Raw genomic sequence first — 15026 nt, 5'->3', positions numbered from 1 at the left:
AGAACTGTATGAAATACCTATAAATTTATTTAAGAAAGTTGAGACTAAGACAATCATATATGTAAAATATGTTTTTAAAAACGTTGAATTGTGAAACCTTATAAGCTAAATATAGTAAAATACATTCTTAAAGCATCCTTTTCACTTAACAAACTTTGCAACTATCTCTATGAAACATGTTAATGCTGCTCTTGTCAAGTATATAGCTCATTGTGACAGGCCGGCCTTTTCCCAGGGGAGGGGCGATCGGTGACCCCGCCAGCCGTCACTTTCCCCGGGGTGGGGCGAGTGGAGTTTCCGCCGGCGGTGGTCTGCTGGCCAGCCCCAGACCCTCCGGCAGCCCCGTAACACCAGCCGCCGGGGGTGGCAGGCAGGGGTGCTCCCCCCGCGTCTGCACCGCCAGCTGACGGGCGGCTCGTCCCCCGCCGACTCGCTTGGGGAAGGCGGGGCCAGGGCGCACGGCCGCTTGCCAGGGCTGCCGGCCGGGACGTGCCCGGAAGGGGCGGGGCCCCGGGCGGCGGCTGGTGCGGCGGGCCAGTTCAAAAGGGCCCGCAGCCAGAGAAGCAGGGCGCAGGCTACTCGCGACGGCGGAGGAGCAACCCCCGCCGCAGGACAGAGCGTGAACACCACCCAGCCCGGCTACCAGCCCGGCGCTGGTCCCGGGGCCTCCGGGACAGCCACTGCCCCAGGCAAGCGTTCAGCCCCTCGTCGGACGGCGGGCAGACCCCGCCGCGCCGAGCCAGGAGGGACGGCCAGGAGCGCGCCAGGGCCAGAGAACTCAACCCCGAGACTCCGCCTGGACGTCGAACGCTGCGGACCGCCGGGTCAAGGTAGGCGCCGGGGCGATGAGGGCGGGCTGGCGGACCCAACGGGAGGGAGGAAGGAGCTCGGGGCAGGGCGCTTTTGGCGGGCGTGGGTGGACGAGCTTAAGGGGGGAGAATCCTCACCCCCCCCCCCGTACACCGTGCCGGGGCACTAGCGGCCCCGGCGCTCAGGGCCCCGGGCTGGGACCCGGAGAGAGGGTGGGACCGGGTCCCTCTCCCTCCACACGGGGAGCGTCTAGCACCCGACAGCCACACACGACGGAAGAGAGCGAACTAGAACCCCGGACTGGGGCGAACTTAAACTGGGGGCACGGCGGGTACTCACTGCTAGGGTTCGCTGACCCCCCCCTTCCAGCCGGGAGGGGGTGATCACACCCAAGTGGCCCAGGCCCCATACTGGGGATCCGGGAACAACAAGGGACAACAGGAGGACGAAGGGGTTGATCGCACCCCGCACCCTCACACTCATTCAGCAATGCACATAAAACTGAACTACTAATGTATGTAGATTGATCAATAAAGTTTGTAGCCACATCTGTCAACTGCAAAAAAAAAATCCAGTACATTATGCAGTTAAGTCAGAAAAGTACATAAAACTTAACAGCATACCATAAAACTGAAGTAAAATATGCAGGCATGTAGTCAGCCATGAAAACATGCAACTGCAGTGATTAGTTAAGTATATTAAAACTGAAGTTAAGTGGGCAGTCAAGTATACTAATTTACTACATTTCTGTAAAATACAGGCAGTCCCCGGGTTACGTACAAGATAGGGACTGTAGGTTTGTTCTTAAGTTGAATTTGTATGTAAGTCGGAACTGGTACATATTGTAGGGGAAACATTTCTCCAGAGCTCAGTTTTATTCTCCCACACCTCACTTCCCTCAGTCCTTTATTCTCAAGCTGAGGTGTCTGCTGAGAAAAGCTGCTCCACATCTCCCTGGTCTGCTGGGGGGGGGGGGGGCGCTAGCTTTGCATCTTCCTGGTCTACTGGGGGGAAGCAGCTAGTGCGGGGTTGCCTCACCCCGTTTGTAAGTAGGGATCCGATGTAAGTCAGATCCATGTAACCCGGGGACTGCCTGTATATGGATAAACCAAGATATACAGATATACATCTGACAAAGTGGGTCTTTGCCCACGAAAGCTTATGCTCCAATAAATCTGTTAATTTATAAGGTGCCACAGGACTCCTCGTCACTTTTGCAGACTCAGACTAACATGGCTACCCCTCTGATACAAGAAACTATGTAAAACCTTGAAAAAGGTGCCAATCGGTTGCATGCTCATAGCTGGAAAATATGTTATGCACTGTCAGTAATGTAAAGAATCAGCTGTGGTTTAATCTGTAAAATATATATTATTTTACTCATTGCAGTTTTGTATGTGTGCAACCTTTAAATAAAGTAAACATAGCTTGTGCAGCTTGGGGTCACAACAGGCTCTGAATCCATACAGAAAATGAAAAAAATTACAGTAATTAAAATCCTCTATTTAATAGTAGACACACATGATATATAAACTTTTTAACTCAATAACATCAACAGAGAGTAATATAGACCTAATGACAAGATTAGGCCTCATCTTGAGTTTTCAAATTGATCAGACTTGGTGTTGCTGAAAAGATCAGGTTAGAAACAAATTTTAGAACAATGTGTAGTGAGACTGAAGGTTACATTCACCTTTATGAGAGTGAGTTTTCTACTTTCCAAATCCATTCCAGCTAACAAGACACCATTGACCAAAGCAATGGTACACAGTTGAGAACCAGACTCACAAAAAAGTACAGATCATAGGTAAATGGCAAAATAGTGTTTTTGTTTGCCTCTAGAAAGTAAAAGTAAAAGCAAACAAGATAAAGTTTCATGTTAAAAGGCAGAATTTTTGTTGTGCCTCTCCTCAAATTCCACCCATTCAAACAATTGTGTGTTTTCTTATTATAATTATGGAACATTATTAGAGTTAAGGTTGCAATCAATTTTAATAATAAAATCCTATTATTGCCTCCCTCTATAACTTTGGTTTGGAAATATAGCTTGACAATGGCAAAGGACTCAGATGTTAGTCATGTTAACCTGTATATGTAAAAATAACCTGGAATCCTGTGGCACCTTACATCTTGTCTACATTAGGAAGTTTCAAAATAAACTGCTTCTCCCTCTTCCTCCTCCTCCTCCTCCACAACCTCACCCTCGTGGAGGCTGATGGTGGACGTGACCTGGCCAGAGTTGATGATGGGGTGGGGGGTAGTGACCAGCACCCCTTCCAGGACGGCATCCAGCTGCTCAAAGAAGCAGCAGGTGTATGGTGCCACCCTAGAGAAAGAACTTTGCTCACTGGCCTGCCGGAGTTCTTTTATTTTCATGTGGACTTAGTCGAGGGCCCGCACGTGTCCTTTCTCTGCCAGGCTGGTGGCCATCTGGCTGTACACGTCAGCATTCCTCCTTTCGGCATGGAGATCCTGGATGTTGGTCTTCTCCCCCCAAAGCTCAATGAGGTCCAGGATTACCACACCAGTCCAGGCCCGTGCCTTCTTTTGTCCATGGCTAGGGGCATCCAAGGGTGCTGCAGGAGTGCTGGCAGCTCCAGGAGGCACAAAAGTTGTGTTGGGGTCTGCCATGGCTCCCTGAAAGGGTGCTGTGTGGCATGGGGCCAGCTAGACTGTCCTGGTGCCACAAGCCCTTTCCCTTCTGCCTGCAGCTTTAAACTCTGCAGGAAAAGGGGAGCATTGGAGTTGTCAGGAGTGTGGCCAGAGTGGCCCAAGTGCAACTGTGAGAGGCCTCTGGAGGTGAATTATTTCAAAACAGCAGCAGCAGAGTGTTCACACTAATGCTATTTTGAAATAAGCATTATTCCAGGGCCTAGAGACATAACAGGTTTATTAGGGCAAAAGGTAAAGAGAAACTATTTCTACAAAGTTTAAAAAAAAAATATCCAACTGTTTTTCAGTGACTACTTTTAAATGTTGACTTTGTTTTCATTTTGTCTCTCTCTTGCATAATGCCAACATTCTAGCCAGTTAATAGTTAAATCTCCTTCAAAACTCGTTTTTCAGATATTTGAATAATAAAGGTACATAGTGTTGTGAATTTGGTGAACAATCTAGAGCACAATTTATCAACTGATAATTTTATTCCTTTATCCCTCTAATGGTTCTTCTTAAAAGAAAATATGTTAATAGCTAAGTCACAGCAACAAAATAGAATTCAGAAAACACTCATGGGCCAGAAGAATAATTTGTTTATATGGATTATGTGGGTAGCATACGATTTATGATATTCTTAAGTATTAATTTACTTACTTTTAAGTGCTTACCATTTGTGAATTATTTCATAGGTAACAACATTGTTTTCACTTAACCCTCTTTAAAAAAATCTAAAAGAGGGAGTGCTTTTTTGTAAAGCAAACTCTTCATTTACATAGCCGCATTAAATAAACAAATAAAAACTATGAAAGAGTCCATCACACTGTCAATCATTACTGCTGCTGTATGCTCCAGGCTGTTCAATTGTGCACACAATTGAGTGGCCTGCACTGCCTGCTCTATACCCCCTAGAGGTATAGAGGCAAATGATTAAAGCAACTCAGCAGAGGGAAGTTCAGACATTTTAGTTTCTGCACTAGATAGGACCATAATTAAAATACATATGTACCGTATTTTCCAGCGTATAAGACGACTTTTGATGCTAAAAAACATCCCCCAAAAATCGAGGGTCATCTTATACACCGGGTATACAGGCGGCGGGGCAGCCCAGGCGTGCCGGGGCTGTCCTGCTGCCGGGGCGTCCTCAGAGGCTTTGCTCCCGGTGTCCCTAGTCTGCTGGAGATGGTCCCCAGCAGACCAGAGGCACCGGGAGCAAAGCCGAAGCGGCGGCGGGGTGCCGCGCCTCTGAGGCTTTGCTCTGGCAAAGCCTCAGAGGCGCGGGACCCCACCACTGCTGCAGCTTTGCTCCCGGTGCCTCTGGTCTGCTGGGGACCGTCTCCAGCAGACCAGGGACACCGGGAGCAAAGCCGGGGAGGCGGAGAGGCGCTGGGGTATAAGACGAAAACCTATCTTTTAACTAAAAAATTAGGGGGTTGTCTTATACACCCAGTAGCCTTATACGCCGGAAAATACGGTAATAAAATCTGTGCAAAAGGGTACCTATATCAACCAATTTCTCTTCCATGCAGAGGAGTCCTTCAGCAGTAGGGAGCAGGGAAATTCACAGATGTCCCCATGTCCTCATCTTTCCTGGCAGAACACTTTGCTGCTTCCTTCTCTTGCTTTTCCTTGTGCAGGCAATGGAGGAGGACAGTTTTGAATCATGTCTCAAGCTACATCTAGCATACAGGCTTCTTGTGCAAGAAGCTTTTTTTGGAAGAGATCTTCCAAAAAAACTTCTTGTACAAGAGAACGTCCACACTGCAAAAGCGCATAAAAAAAGTGATGTGCTTTTTTGAAAGATAGTGCCCGGACTAAAGCACCTGTGCTTTTTCCTCTTCCCTCTTCTTCTGAAAAAACTCCCTCTTTGTAGCCAGACAGGAACCCCGCCCTCCCCCTGTAACATCCATCTTTGCTTGGAACACACAGGGCACACAGAGCAGTAAAATCAGCATAGTCTTTGAAAGCCTTGACAGGAGGCCCAGATATGCCAGCTAACCCAGTGATCCTGGACAACTGTAAGCAGAGATAAGAGGGTGGTCGAACTAATCGCTGACCAAGAGGCTGCTGAGGAGTGCCCTTCACTGAAACCTATATTGATACGAACACACACTCGTCCGGGGGGGGGGGGGGGGGGGAGGAATCTCCCGCCCAGTAAAGAATTGTCCAGTACTCACAATTTAGTTATCTCTCTCTTGCAAGTGTAAATTAACTTGAAACTCCCTAGTAAGAACTGGTGTCACAAAGACGGACCAACACAATTTGGCATCTTAGATAAGAAAGAGGATACAGGCCCCTATGGATATAAAGATGGGTCCAGCAGCACACTTTCTCTGAGCGTCAATCTACCATCTATCTGCTGGTCGGGTTAGGTGAGTGGCCTCCCGAGGTTCCACGGGGACGCCCACCTCGTATTCGTCTTTCCTGGGAATTGAGGGACTGGCCCTGGCCTGATATGCTGGAGTCGAGAGGCACAGAAGGGGATAAAAATTGTACCTGTATGTGTCCTTTGTCTTAAGTGTACACATAGACTTAGAGCTTTTTAAAGATTAAGCTGTCACTTGGTACCATTATTTCTATTTTCTATCTTTATTTTCTTTGTAACCATTTTTAAGATCTATATTTGCTAGCAGTTAAGAAATAGAGCAATAGCCATTGTAACCATATGAGTTATAAGCTTCCTTAATAAACCTGTAACTGGTTAAGTTTTAACCTGACTCCTTCAGTTGCTGTAACAGAACCAATCACAATTTAAAAGAACTCCAGCCGGTCATAAGGGACAGATACAGGCAGAGCTGGGCATTTGGATCATGTCGCTTCCAGAGGACAGATCCGTAGTGGCATCTCTCAGCCTTCCCTAGGCTGCCCGCTGTGAAGGGATCATGTATCCTAGTAGTCAAAGTCTGAGATGTAATAAGCTCTCCCTGTAAACTCTGGGGCGTCTGTCAGCTTGTTGGCTGCCCACCGTGAAGGGACCTGGTCCTAATGGTCAAAGACATGGACATTAAACTTCTCGGGGCGCCCGTCAGTCTTCCCTAAGGCCGCCCGCTGCGACGGGACCTTGTGTCCCAGCAGTTGAAGACTCGGGTGTAACACACACACTGCCCTGACCATCGGCTGACACTCTTCCCCATCCACACACACCTTTTTGTGAAAGAGCTCTTTTGGAAAAAGGCTTCTTCCTCATAGAATTAGGATTACCAATTTCACAAAAAGCCCTCTGTTCTTTCGATTTACTACTAATAAAGGATCTGATGCCACAGGGTTCTGGGGTCGGCAGATCCCTGTCTAGACTACCGCACTGTGCCGACAATCAGCTGTTCGGCACAGCGCAGTGGCCATTTTGATGTAAATGAAGTGGCAATTATTTAAATTGCCACTTCATTTCCCTTTGCCAAGTAAACTCATCTACATGGCTCCATCAATGGAGCCATGTAGTCTAGACACACCCATAGTTTTCAGACCATACCAGGCTAAGAGGCGTTGCTAGTGTTATGGATGACAGGATTAAAATTCAAAATAATCTGGACAAACTGGATAAATTGTCTGAAAAAAAAATCAGATGAAATTAAATAAGGGCCACATAGGAAGGAATGATCAAGTATATAAGTACATAATGGGAAATGACTACCCCATAAGGAGGACTGTAGATGAGGGTCTAGAGATTATAGTGGATCACAGATGCTATATTGTTTTTAAAAAGGCAAATATCTACCAGGAGTGTTGACAGCAAGACACAAGTAGTAAATCTGCCACTCAACAGTGATTAGGTCTGAACTTAAGGGGTAACAGAACAATTTCTATAGTGGGGAAGCTAACAACCACCAAACCAAATTGTAAGCCCTGAATAGGACGGAAATCACTTTAAGCCCGGTAGTGGTATAACATACCCAGCACACAAGTTACAGCCCAGGCCACACCATTTCCTGTGACTTCCTTTAGCTGTAAAGGGCAAACCACAGCCAATGGCAGCCACAAGGCTCCAAGGCAATGGAGCCAGTAAGTAAACCAACTGGAGCAGACCCTTAACATCTCTCTCAAAATGGGCCCATGTTCTAAATGGACAGACCCAAACACCCTTGCCCTGCCCCCGACTCACTCCTTTCCTGAAGTCATGCCCCTGTCCCACCCTGTCTTAGAGGTCCTGCCCTCAATCACTCCATCCCCCTCCTTTTGCAGATTACTCTTCCTTAACCTCATTTACTTTCACCAAGTTGGGGCAGGAGAGAATGCATAGTGCAGGCTCTGGAAGGGAGTTCAGATAAGGAAAGGTGTGCGGGGTGCAGGTTCTTGGGAGAAGTTTAGATATGGGTTCTGGGCTACAGCAGGGGGTTGGCCTGTGGGAAGGAGTTTGGGTGTGTGGGGGAGTTCATGGGGTTGCAAATGGGGCTCGCAGACACTACCTCCACACGTCCTATTGGGAACTGCAGGGTTGGCTTTGTGGGGTCAATAAGGGTATGTCTACACTACAGAGCTATTTCAAATTAACTTATTTCAAATTAGTTAATTTGAAATAAGCTAATTCGAAATAACGAATCTAGACCCAAAAACTAATTTGAAATAGCATTTTTCTAATTCGAAATAGCACATCCACATTGAGTGGACCCTGAATCGAAGGTAAGGCTGGCTGGAACCAGTGCCAAAAGGGCATCAGGGTCAGACTTAGTGTGTGGGGCTGCTGCCCCAGGTTAGCTGAGGTCTGTGCTTAAAGGGACCCGACCCCCCATCCTGGTCAGACAGTTCTCTGGTTTCTCTGCTTGCTGGTCCACCTTGATGAGGGACACAAAAGCATTTGTGTCTCAGAGTGCTCTGCTTGCCCTCACTCAGGATACCATGGCACTCTGCAACATGGAACCAGACCTGTCCCCGGGGACTCTGCTGCGTCTCGTGGACATGTTGCCAGCAGCCTGGCTGTACTGTCTGTAGGCCGCCATCCAGGAGGACCATTTAGGGGCTGTCAGGATCCAGGGGGTCCTGTGGGACAGCTTCCAGCCTGAGGAGCACTAACAGTCTCCCCGGTCTGCCCCACTGGAGGCTTGTGCCCCATTCCTCCCTCTCATCCTCCCATTTACCCTTCCCTAGCCCCCTCTTCCTGATGTCAAATAAAAGACATATATGTTCAAAAACATAACCTGTCTTTATTTAACACAATTGGGGAGGGGAAATGAAACTCTGGGGAGATGGGGGAAAGGAGGTGGGAGAGGGCAGGAGAGAGTGTGGGAGAGGGGAGGGGAAAACTGGGAGGAGGGAGATGGAAGGGAGAAGCAAGGGGAAGAAGGGGGAGGGGAAGCTCAGGGCTCAGGGTTGGGGGTCTCGCCGGGCCAAGTGCCTCCCAGTATGGTGGGGGAGGGGGTCTTGGCGGCCCTGGAGGGATGGGGAGGAGGGTGCAGAGGTTGAGGTAGGGGGGTGGACATTGAGGAGGAGGAGGGTGTGGAGGTTGAGGAGGAAGAGGTGGGAGGGAGGGCAGGAGTGGGAAGAGGAACAGTAGTTGGGGGGCAGCAGGCGCAGGACCGGCATGGGGCAGCATGCTCTGCAGCAGGGCTTGCAGGTTAGAGTTCATGGCTCGGTCCTCAGCAAGCTGTTCCCGGTGGAGCTGCAGGTCCTCCAGCATCCAGGCCTGGATGGTGCGGTGCAGGGATCGCAGGGCCCTGAGGTGCTGGTCCCAGTACTCCTGCCGTGTGCTGGTGGTCTGGAGCTGGCCGTGGGTGCGGGAGCATGGCCCGGGCGGGATGGCGCACCCTGCATAAGCGATGTGAGGGCGACTGTGCCCTGCACCATCAGAGCCGATGTGCTTGCACAGAGGCCATGGTCAGGATGTCTGGCTCTCCCCAGGACTGGGAGCTGTCCCAAGACCACACCCATGCCCCTGTGCCATGTATAGTGTGGCCAGGGCGGGAGGGTGATGTCCTCTGCCTCTGTGTAGAGGGGGCATGTGAAGGGAGAGTGTCCTACTGGGTCCCGCACCAGGGTCGGGAACGTGTCAGGTCTCTTCACACATGCATGTGCCTATTGGGCCATGGCCCCTGGGTGTCACACAGCTGGAGCCACCTGCCCAAGGGTGGCATGGCATGTGCTCGCATGTGCACAGGTGGCTGTGTGATCCGTGGGAGGCATGTCCAATGCGCGCAGTCCCTGATCTTCCTCTCCACCTCCCCCCGGGTAGGGGACAGTGCTGGCTGGCACTTACCTGGTATGGCATCCCTGGACGACTCTGGTGCCAGAACAGCTGGCGGTGGCTCATCTGGTGTGCCCGGGTCAGGGCCCTCCAGTCCCAGCTCGCTGCCTCCCAGGCTGGCATGGACCGCCCCGCCCCCCAGGAGTTGGTCAAGGGTGGGGAAGAAGGGGCAGGTGTCAGCCCCTGCTGCGGAACCGCAACTGGTGGCCCTGGCGTATGCCTGCCACAGCTCTTTCACCTTCTGGCACACCTGCTCTTGGGTGCGCCTATGGCCTTTCCTGGCCATGGTAGCCGCTATGCGGCCATAGACGGCCACGTTCCTCGACCTAATGTGGAGATCATGGAAGTTGGGGTCCTCTCCCCAAACCTCAATGAGGTCCATGATCTCCGCACTAGTCCATGAGGGTGCACGCCGTCTAAGGCCCCTGGGTGCTGGGGGACTGGGCAGGGGAGAGCTGGCTGGCGCTGGCTGCCTGGCTCATCCTGGGGCCATTGGGTCAGGGGCAGGGACTGCTGGCTGGCCTGGCTTTGGCAAGTGCCGTCTGGCCAGAGTCTACCCCTTTAAGGGCCCCGGGGCTGGGGAAGAAGAGAGAAGTTTTCCTGGTTTGGCCCAAAGTGGCCACCAGGGGAAACTGGGAAGAGCTGGAGGCCCCCAATCATATATATAGTAGCCCAGTGTCTGTGAGTCTCTGCCCCTCAGCCGGCTGGCCGCGGGAGAGGGGAGGGGGCGGAGACATACACGGCCTTGCCCCCTGGCCATGTATGTCACCGTCCCACCCCTCCTCCCCCGCGGTGGCCCGGCTGAGCGCACAACACTCAGCAAAGCCACCATGGAGGGAGGGGAAGGGGGCGTGGTGGTGACGTACACGGCCAGGGGACAGGACCGTGTACGTCACCACCCCCACTTCTCCTCACATTGTGGCACTAAGCTGAGTGCTGCGCCCCTCTGCTGGGCCGCCGGGGGAGCCAGCAGCACAAGGGGCCGTTTGAGCTCCCCCACAGCGGGAGGCAAAGGGGAGGGGCAGTGACATACACTGTTCCGCCCCCTAGCCATGTACGTCACCGCCTCCCTCCCTCTCGGCAGCCTGGCTGAGCAGGCAGCACTCAGCTGAGCGCTACGGTGGGAGAGGAAGGGGAAGAGGAAGGAGAAGAGAGGCAGGGAGAGGCGGAGGAGTGAGAGAGGCAGGAGGAGGAGGAGAAGAGAAAGGGAGAGTGAGAGGCAGGAGGGGGAGAAGAGAAAGAAAGAGATGGAGAGAGAGGCGGAGAAGAGCTGAGAGAGAGAGGGTGAGGCAGTAGGAAGAAAGAAAGAGAGAGAGACATAGAGCCAGATAGCTCAGGAAAGAAGACCTGAAAATCCCGTCTTATGACAGGCTAATTGGCTAGTTCGAAATAAGTGTTTACACAGCACTTATTTCGAATTAGCTATTTCGAATTAGGTATTATTCCTCTTAGAATGAGGTTTACCTAATTTGAAATAAGGGCTCCACTATTTCGAATTTATTTCAAAACAGAGGTTTGAATGTGGAGACAGCTATTACAGTTAATTTGAAATAACGTCTGTTATTTCGAATTAAATCTGTAGTGTAGACATACACTCACACATAGGGTACGTCTAGACTACATGACTCTGGCTTCAGAGGCAGGTAGATTAGGCTACTCGGCATAAGAAAATGAAGCAGTGATTTAAATAATTCATTTAAATTTAAATGACTGCCACGCTGAGCTGATCAGCTGTTTGTTGGCTCAGTGCGGTAGTCTGGACGCTCCATGGTCAACATCAAAGGCATTTGTCGACCTCCCAGGTATGCCTCCTGAGATGAGGTTTACCTGGGAGGTCGACAAATGCCTTTGATGTCGATCGCGGAGCATCCAGACTACTGCTCTGAGCCAACAAACAGCTGATAGGCTCAGAGTGGCAGCCATTTAAATTTAAATGAAGCAGCGATTATTTAAATCGCCGCTTCATTTTCCTATGCTAGGTAGCCTAATCTACATGCCTCTGGTGACAGAGGCATGTAATCTAAACGTACCCATGGAGACCGCCTGTGTCCACCAGGTGTAACAATATGTTTTTTTTATAATCATATTGGAAGGCCTGTAGCCATATTGGAAGGCCTAAACTAAAGCTTTCTTCTGTAGCCAGAGTGAAGAGGAGCAGCCATTAGCTGTAAAGCCTGGAGTCACATTCAATCTGAATTGCATTAAAGTAGTGTTACACTAGGCTGTGAGAAAGGGACCCTGTCCTAACGGCCCCCACTGTCACCAGATAAGAAACAGATATCAAGATGGGTAAAGAAAACTTAATTAGCTAACAGCATTTCGTTGGGCAAGAAACTGCTTATCAATAGTCAAGGTTGTGGAATCCTCATTCTATGATTTTTGTCCTCACTTTCCCATTGTTTGTCAGTGTCTGGTTTGTAACTATTTCTGACTGCTGTATAATTCTTTTGGCTAGTTATAAATCTACTAAGGTGGTGGGGTCTGACTGGTTAGGTAATTCTGTTACAGTATGTTATGATTGGTTAGTAAAATTACACTAAAATAATTGGTTAAAGTACAGCTAAGCAGGACTCAGGTTTTACTATATAAACTGGGTCCAAGAAGAAGATCAGCTAGAAGAGCAAGAAAGCCAGCAAGCAAGACCAAGAAAAAGGAGGGAAAACCTGGAAGAACTCACCTCCGAGACACAGTCTAAGATCAGAGCTGCCAGGATTCTTCTGCACAACCGCGACGTGCAGCAGCTAAGATCCAGAGAGACTGACCTTGCCTGGCCAACAGGGGAAGTCTCATTGCCTGTATCAGGATCGGTGAGCATGACACTGTCTGCTTAGCATGTGTATTCCGCTTACTTGGGAATTGTCAGTAGAGAATAAGAATATTACTGTGTAAGACTCTTTCTGTGGCAAAAGATCCTGCAAACCTGCAGGAAGTTACGCCCTGAGCCCTAGTAATTGGATAAGGGTAGATGTATAAATTAACAGGGTTGCACCTTGAGTCCTAGGAATTGGGTAAAAGTGTGTGTCCCTAAAGTGTGGAAGGGATAGAGAAATTTGTGTGGGTAACACAGGCGCCACAGTGATGGTGACAATTTCAGGAGTGGTGCAGGTCCACGCCAGGCAGGAAGCTCAACTTAGTTCTGCTGTCATCATAGTCTCTTAGCACCCAAAATCTCCTAGTTTAACTTAAATAGCCTCCAGGAGACAGAACATGATTCCAGGACACTTCCAGCAAAAGCAGGAGGGTTAGCAACCCTACAGGATGGTCTAGATAATAATTACATTATTAGTTAGATAACATAGCAAAGTGCCTTCAAGTCCTACATTTTTATTATTCCATCCTTCCAAAAGTGCCTCTTTGCCCCATACAGCCGCTTATATTTGGTTGATAAGGAGGTGACAGAAGTTTTTTTTTGGCTTGAATATTATTCTAACCGCACACATTCCTGGCAAAAATTTCACAGTTAAAATACACCTGGCAAAAAACTGAAAGTTTGTCAGTTTGTGTAAATTCTTCTTACTCCTAAAGAGATATATTTGTCTTGATCTTATAATACTTTTTTCTATTCCTCTTGAGTGTTAAATGGTCACCAACAACCAAAAAAAAAAGTACCAAATCTGATTTTCAAAAAGGGTCCAATATTAACCAACATTATCTAACAAGCTTGAAAATATGCACATTTGGAGCTACTTATCTGTTAGGCTTTATTTCAAAACCTAGCATTCTCACTTGATAGATAGATGGTAGAAAGAAACAAAGATAGATATTTGCTCTTTCATCTCACTATTACATTTTATCCTTATCCTGTCCACTCTAAACATATGAACCTTACTCTGCTGAACACAAGCAGAAACTATTATATCTTTGGTACTATAAATTAGGAGCATCTTCTTTGAAGCTGAACTCTCATTTAGCTCAAACTACCATGAAGTCTTCTCCTTTTACACTTTGGTCTGAAATTCTCTCACACTATGCAACACTGAGGTTCACTGCCACTTTGCAAAGACAGTGACTAAATAAGGTAATAAATAATAAATGATAAATTAAAAATGATTACAGACTTCAGTGCCTTAGCATCCATTCCCAAGAGCCTTGGAGAACTTTAAAAATAAACATTAAGCACTTTGAAAAACTGGTGAATATGACTGAATAAATCTTAGAGCATGAGAACATCTAACAAGCAGAGGAGAGAGAAAAAAACACAACAAAAACAAAACTTCACAGGACAAGGCCTCAACATGTACAAATAACTGGAACTTAAAAATTAAAATAGTACAGTCTTTTGGAATGTAATCACGAATTGTGCATTTGCAGATTTATTTTCTGAGTTTTCAAGGGAGAAAATATGACAAACTATAATTACTGCACTATCAGCTTAGGGCAGTGTTTCTCAAAGTGGAACTCTGAGAAAGTTGCTACTGGGCCACTGCAGTTTTTTTACTTATCTGCTCTGCAGCCACAGAGCATTGTGACTCACATTGGCTCCAGTTCACTATTTGAAGCCAAGGGGAGCCATGGGAAGCAGCAGCCCTGGCCACACTGCTTCCCTGGTAGGCTGGCTGGAGATTGATGTCCCCTCTATGTAAGACAATGCTATAACAGCATGCCTCAAACTTTACTTGGGAAGGCCACTTCCAGCACAGATATTCTTCAACCTCTACTGCCAGTAATTAACTTCTATCAAAGTGCCAATTAAAATACAGCTATTATCAAGACTTGATTTTTCAAGGTACTTTGACATTGTGATGCTCTGCACATGATGACTAAATGAATTAGGAACCTTTACACTTACAGCATGTCCAGCTATTTTTCTTAAATATGAAAATACAGATCTGGATGCAAGACTCACCATGCTTGAAATAACAGTCACATGTGAACGGTTGATCTGTATTACATACATTAGTATGACATTATCCTTTGTAACATCTGCAGTTCCACATGGCATAACTGAAAACAGAAAATTCTAAAAGATATGTGCTGACTTTGACTGTATCGATAACCTTTTCTCTATTTGCATCTTCCATTAAACAGATAATGAAGTAGGACTGTAATCACTGTTAGAACCAACTCCAGTATATGAGTGTACAACTCATAAAAAGTTAATTCGACTACATATTATCATATTTCAAACAAGTAAAAAAAATCTTCTCAATATGTTGATATTGATCCTCTTGGCCAACACATCAAGTTTGTGCACTACAGCGATTCATCATTAGAACCATTAGAACTAGTTAAGCCTGGAGGTAACCATTTGCTGCATAAAATCTTCTAAACATTAATTAGATATTGTTAACCACGGTTACGATGTTCTTTTACGTAGAATGTATGCAATCATTGCCAAAGGGTCTGAAGAGGCCTATTCCAGTGAAAGGCAAGTATTTGATCAGGT

The 15026-nt window shown here is 47.9% G+C and overlaps 1 protein-coding gene and 1 long non-coding RNA gene across 11 annotated transcripts in view; one reads left to right on the top strand and one right to left on the bottom strand.

The window, feature by feature from the left end:
- The window catches only part of PCDH15 (protocadherin related 15), a 1467631-nt gene that overhangs the window by 1228813 nt on the left and 223792 nt on the right, over positions 1-15026 (bottom strand). The window lies entirely within an intron of this gene.
- Positions 190-15026, top strand: part of LOC112546455 (uncharacterized) — a 95991-nt gene continuing 81154 nt past the window's right edge. For 2 of the 4 annotated variants that reach the window (XR_012905617.1, XR_012905615.1), the window contains exon 1: positions 190-830. This is a non-coding gene — a long non-coding RNA (uncharacterized LOC112546455). The remainder of the gene's footprint in view (positions 831-15026) is intronic. The other 2 variants (XR_012905618.1, XR_012905616.1) reach the window with 1 other exon arrangement.

This window comes from Pelodiscus sinensis, chromosome 8, assembly GCF_049634645.1.
Source record: "Pelodiscus sinensis isolate JC-2024 chromosome 8, ASM4963464v1, whole genome shotgun sequence".
Lineage (NCBI taxonomy): Eukaryota > Metazoa > Chordata > Testudines > Trionychidae > Pelodiscus > Pelodiscus sinensis.
This window is presented reverse-complemented; position numbering and strand designations above follow the sequence as displayed.